The following is a 6,077-nucleotide window of genomic DNA, read 5'->3' as shown; positions in this document are numbered from 1 at the left end:
AACTGCATTAATGTTTGTTCCAGTAGCTTGCAGACACAGGAAGTCACTCGCTGTATGGATGAACAGTGGCTAGGAAGAGTCTTTTCTTTTAGAACAGATTTGGAAAATAATTAGAATGAAAGCTAGCAGTAACAACATTTACCTAAGGCTTACTGGGTATAAGCATTCTAAACACGACAGAGTGACAACAAACCCATGAGGGAGAACTATTATGGCACCCATTTTCCTGATGAAGAGACAGATGCACAGAAAGGGTGCCACTCACCAGCTTCTAGCAGTAAGCCGGAAGACAAAGGAAGTGAACTCCCTGCCCCAGAGGAGTGTGCAGTCTAACTGGAAAGACAAATCACGCACATATGAAACACAATGCCCCAGGCCCATATCCAATCCAATCCCAAATGTCGCCAGGGGAGTTCAAGTGCTGAAGGAGTTCAGTACACGAAGAGGGCCCAGTCATTCATTATTCCTTTACCCATTTACTTCTTGCAGTTCTGGACTCTGACGACATCTTAAGAACCATCTCTGCACTGGGGGCCCTGAGAGAAAGGGGACTTTAGGAATACTGTGGGAAGGAGTAGGTGTGCCAGCTCTATATTCAGGAGGAGATGGCAACACAGTGTCTTGGTTGGTTTGGGTTGCTATAGCAAAACACCATAAAATGTGTCTGTTATAACAGAAACGTATTTCTTACACTTCCAGTGTCAGTCTAAGATCAAGGTGCTGGCAGATTTGGTGTCTGGTAAGGACCCTTTTCCTGATCGATGTCACTTTCCTACTGTGTACTCACATGGTGGAAGGTGAAGGCAGCATGCCAGGGTCTCTTTTATAAGAGCATCAATCCATTCACAAGGGCAAAATCAACACCCACAGGCCCAACCCCCCATATCATCTCCATAGCACACAGATAATATCTGTGTAGGTGCCCCAACGTCCACCGGCCAAGGCATTCCTGTAGGGGGTCAGCAAACTACAGCTTTGTGCACCAAGATGATCTTACTACGTCACCCAGGTTAGACTTGAACTCCTGGGCTCAAAGGATCTTCCTGCCTTGGTGTCCCAAGAAGTAGGATTATAAAGATGTGTACTGCCATACCCAGCTTAATAAAGTTTTATTGGAACATAGCCACACTTATCTTTATGTGCTTATAGTCCTTTCACGCTGCAGCAGCAGAGTTGACACTGTATGGATTATTAAGCTTAAAATATTTATTACCTAGCCCTTTTCTTAAAGTAGTTTTTAAAGATTCTTTAGTTACTAATGGACCTTTATTTCACTTATTTGTCTGCAGTGTGAGAATTGAACTCAGTGCCTCACACATGCTCGGCAAGTGCTCCACCACTGAGCCCCAGACCCAGCCCCTTATCTAGCCCTTTATAGAAGACATTTGATGATCTCTACTTTACAGCAAGGACTAGATCTTATTTTGCTCTATTGTTCAGTCTCCTACAGCAAATGTGCTTCCTAACTTGAACCAGAAGGGAATTTGTCATAAACAATGAGAATTTGGTAAAATTTCTGGAACCTTTAAAATGTTTTCTCTTTTATGATTTCATTGCTCCCCATCCCCTTTCAGTTCAGAAAAAAAGAGGGGAAGGTAGCTGAATTATTGGGGGCCTTTGGAAAAATACAACAGACCTGGAACTGAAAAGCAACCCCAGGACCTTAGCTGGTAGTAGGTCCTACTGTGCTTCCTCACATTCAGTGGTAGGAAGGCAGCCAGGCCTGGGGTGGGGGGCAGCAAACATGGTTGGAGGGTACATGAGAAGTTAACTTGAGATGCAGGTTTTTGTTTGTTTGTTGTGGTGCTGGGGATTGAACTTTGGCCCTCAAGCACGCTAGGCAAGCACTCCACCACTCTAAGTTACATCCCCAACCCTTTTCCATAATTTTTAATTATGAGATAAATTCTCATTAATTTGCCCCGGCTGGCCTCGAACTTGGAAGCTTTCTGCCTCAACCTTCGGAGTAGCTGAGATTACAGCCATGTGCCACTGCATCTGCAAGTTGCAAGATAATTTTTTTGGGGGGGTGGGTTGGCACCTGGAATTAAACTCAGGGGGCACTTGACCACTGAGACACATCCCCAGCCCCGTTTTGTATTTTATTTAGAGACAGGGTCTCACCGATTTGCTTAGCACCTCCCTTTTGCTGAGGCTGGCTTCGAACATGCAATCCTCCTGCCTCGGCCTCCTAAGCCACTGGGTTTACAGGCCTGCATCACCACGCCAGGAAATGCAAAGTAATTCTCACATCCAAAAATTATATCTTTCATCAAGATTTTTTAAAATCATCCTAATTCAATATATTTCTTTAGGAGTGTCTTTAATTTTCTTTACCAATATAGCATTATCAACTGTTTGAGGGAAAAAAAACCTGGACTCAGTATGAACTGCATTAATGTTTGCTCCAGTAGCTTGCAGACACAGGAAGTCACTTGCTTTTTAGTCAGTTTTTTCACAGCTATGACTGAAAGACCCAACAAGAACAATTTTAGAGGAGGAAAAGTTTATTTGGGGATCCCAGTCCATAGACAGTCATCTCCACTCTTTGGAGTTCAAAGTGAGGCAGAACATCATGGCAGAAGAGTGTGGCAGAGGGAAGCAGTTCACATGATGATAAGAAAGCAGAGAGAGACTCCACTTGCCTGATACAAAACATAAACCCCAAAGAAACGCCCCCAATGATCCATGTCCTCCAGCCACACCCAACCCACCTACAGTTACCACTCAATCCCATCAGAGGATTAAATAATTCACTGATTGGGTTAAGACTCTTATAACCCAATCGTTTCTCCTCTAAACCTTCTTGCAATGTTTCACACCTGAGCTTTGGGATCTAAACCTTAACACCAGCCAACTTCGACTAATTGTCAGTAATAGAATATGCCACCCAAGGACAGCAGAATGCACATTCTTTTCAAGTACACATAGGACATCTGCCAAGACAGACTTTATTTTGGGTCATGAAACAAGTCTCAATAAGTTTAAAAGGATTCAAGTCTGACAAAATATGCTCTCTGAACACAATGGAATAAAAGCCGCAATCACTATCAATAGTGATTAAATAATGCTTGGATTGACAAATAAAAGAGAAATAAGAGTATTTTGAATTGAGTGAAAATGAAAATTCTACGTATTAAAGTCTGTAAGAAACTGCTAAAGCAGTGCATAGAAGGAAATATAAAGTAATTAATATTAGAAAACAAGAAAGTTTTCAAATAAATACCTCAGTTTTCATTCTAAGAAATAAAAAAAGAAGAGCAAATTAAACTCCAAGTAAGTAGAAGAAAGAAAACTATAAACATCTGAGTCCAAATTGATAAGCTCGAAAACAGAAAAACAATAGAGTAAGATCAGTGAAACAGAAAGCTGGTTCGCTGAGAAGATTGATAGCAATAATAAGTCTCTAGTTGAGTCATCCAGAAGAAAAGAAGACAAATGATCAATAGCAAAGGGAATGGAGGTGACATCACTACAGATTCTATAGTATTAAAAGGAAAAATAGGCAATGTCATTAACAACTTCATGCCAACAAATGCATCAACTTAGACAAACCGGACAAATTCCTTGAAAGTACAAACTACTGAAATTCACTAAAGAGAAACTACGTAACCCAAATAGTCTTATATCAAATATAAAGACTGAATTTCTAGTGAAAACTCTTCCCCTGTCCCCTCCCACAAAAGCAAAAACCTTATGTACAGATGGCTTCATTGGTGAATTCTATTAGACATTTAAGAAAGAAAGAATATCAATTCTGTTAGCACAAAAAAGACTGGGATTGACACAAACCTCACGAATCATCTCAGCTGTTTATTCAGGTCAAAGTTTCACACCAGAACAGGGGATGCAGGGATGAAATGGTGCCGGTGGACCCACTTTCCTGGTGGTAAATGAACCCCTGAACAAAGAAAGGGACTGGGCTTATGTTATTTTAAGGGGTGGTCTTGTGAGCATGTAAGTTTTCTTGGGCACTCAGGAATTTGAACTTTTTGGTTCAGGTGTCTGTGGGCAGCCTCTGGAGAGGATTTACTTTGAAGATTAAGTTCTCCTAGAGACTGTTACTTTAGGAGTGATAAAACACCTCCTCCCCTTCTGCAGCTGGCACCTGGGAAACATTTGTCTTGGGAGATGAAAACTGTCAGTATAAGGCCTTATTTTACACTCCCTTTTCCCAGGTTACATTACTGTGGTTTTTTTTTTTTTTTCCCCCATATCTATTAAATTCTACACAACTCTTCCAGAAAATCAAAGAGGCAGTTACTTCTTAAAAAAAAAAAAAAAAAATTTTATTAGCTGTTGATGAACCTTTATTTACTTGTATGCTGTGCTGAGAATCGAACCCAGTGCCTCACACTTGCTAGGCAAGTGCTCTATCACTGAGCTACAATCCCAGCACAAAGAGGCAACTACTTCTTAATTCATTCCATTAGATCAACTTTATCCTGACCCCAAACCAAAGAAAACCACAGGCAATTTCTCCCATTGATAAATGCTAAAATTCTAAACAAAACAGCAAATCAAATCCAATGATACATAAAAACTATCCAGACCTGGTGGTACACACCTGTGATGCCAGTTATGTAGGAGACTAAGGCAGGAGGACCACAAGTTCAAGGCCAGCCTGGGTAACTGAGACCCTGTCCCAAAATAAATATTAAAAGGGTTGGGGACATAGCTAAGTAGTAGAGCAATCCCCAATACCAAAAAGTAAAGTAGAAATATTTCTAAAATTCATACAGAAATACCCAGGATGTAGACTATTCAAGACAACTTTGAGGAAGAACAAAGTTGAAATACTGGCATTGCCTCATTTGAAGATGTATTTTAAAGCTACATTAATCAAGACAGTGGGATATTGGTGTAAAGATAGATATTAATATAACAATGGAATAAAATAGAGTCCAGAAATAACTCACATATGTAAGAATAACTGATTTTTCACTTTATCAATGTCACTTCCAAGATTAGGCCCTAAAAGTCACTGAGGCTTCCATTTTGATCCTTTGATCTTGTGCCAGTGACCATTTCATAAGCACCTCCGCAGAAAGGCCCATGTGTCCAGCTCTCGGGCCTCTCACTAACAGACATGGGCACAGCCTTGGGGATTAGGCAGATTTATTTTATTTATTTATTTTTTTGGTCACTCTAACAAATAGTGATCAACTTAATAAGAGAACAAGGTTTATTTTGGCTCACAGTTTCAGAGATGAAAGTCCACGATGATTGGAATGGACACATCACTTTTACGTCCCTGATCAGCAGAGGGTGGGAGCCAAGGGGGAACACATTATGGCATGAGAGCTTGGCAGAGCAAAACTGCTGACCTCCTGGCTGCTGGGAAGCAAAGACAGAAAGAGGAGTCCATGACCCACAATCCCCTTCAAGGCACGCCCCCAATGATCTAAAACCTCCCACTAGAATTTCTAACCTCCCAATGGCGCCATCTTGGGAACTAAACCTTCAGCACGTGGGCCTTGGAGGGACCAAACTTTAGCAACTTGGAAGTGAACTTCTCGGCCTTATTCAAGCCTTCAAATTACTGGATCCCTGGCCAACATCTTGACCACAACCTCATGACAGATTTGGAGATGGAACCTCCTGCAAAGCCATTACCAATTCCAGCCCTCAGAACCACGTGTGAACATAGACATTTGCTGTTTGAGATGCTATGCTTTGGGGGTAATTGTTATGGTTTAGATGTGGTGTCCCCCAAAAGCTCACATGTGAGATACTGCAAAAAGGTTTGGAGGAGAAATGATTGTGTAGTCTTAACATAATCAGTGAATTGATCCCTGATGGGATTAATGGAGTAGTAACTGGAGGCAGGTGGGGTGTGGCTGGAGGAAGTGGCTCACTGGGGGCAGAGGCACAGGGTATTTATTTGTATCTGACAAGTAGAGACCTCTCTCTCTCTGCTTTCTGATCACCATGTGAACTGCTTCCCTCTGCCACGCTCTTCCGCCATGATGTTCTGCTCACTTCAGGGCCCAGGAAAGGAGCCGGCCTTCTATGAACTAAGACCTCTGAAACCGTGAGCTCTCAAATAAACTTTTCCTCCTTTAAAATTATTCTGG

The sequence above is a fragment of the Sciurus carolinensis genome, chromosome 4 (genome assembly GCF_902686445.1).
Source record: "Sciurus carolinensis chromosome 4, mSciCar1.2, whole genome shotgun sequence".
NCBI lineage: Eukaryota > Metazoa > Chordata > Mammalia > Rodentia > Sciuridae > Sciurus > Sciurus carolinensis.
This window is presented reverse-complemented; position numbering follows the sequence as displayed.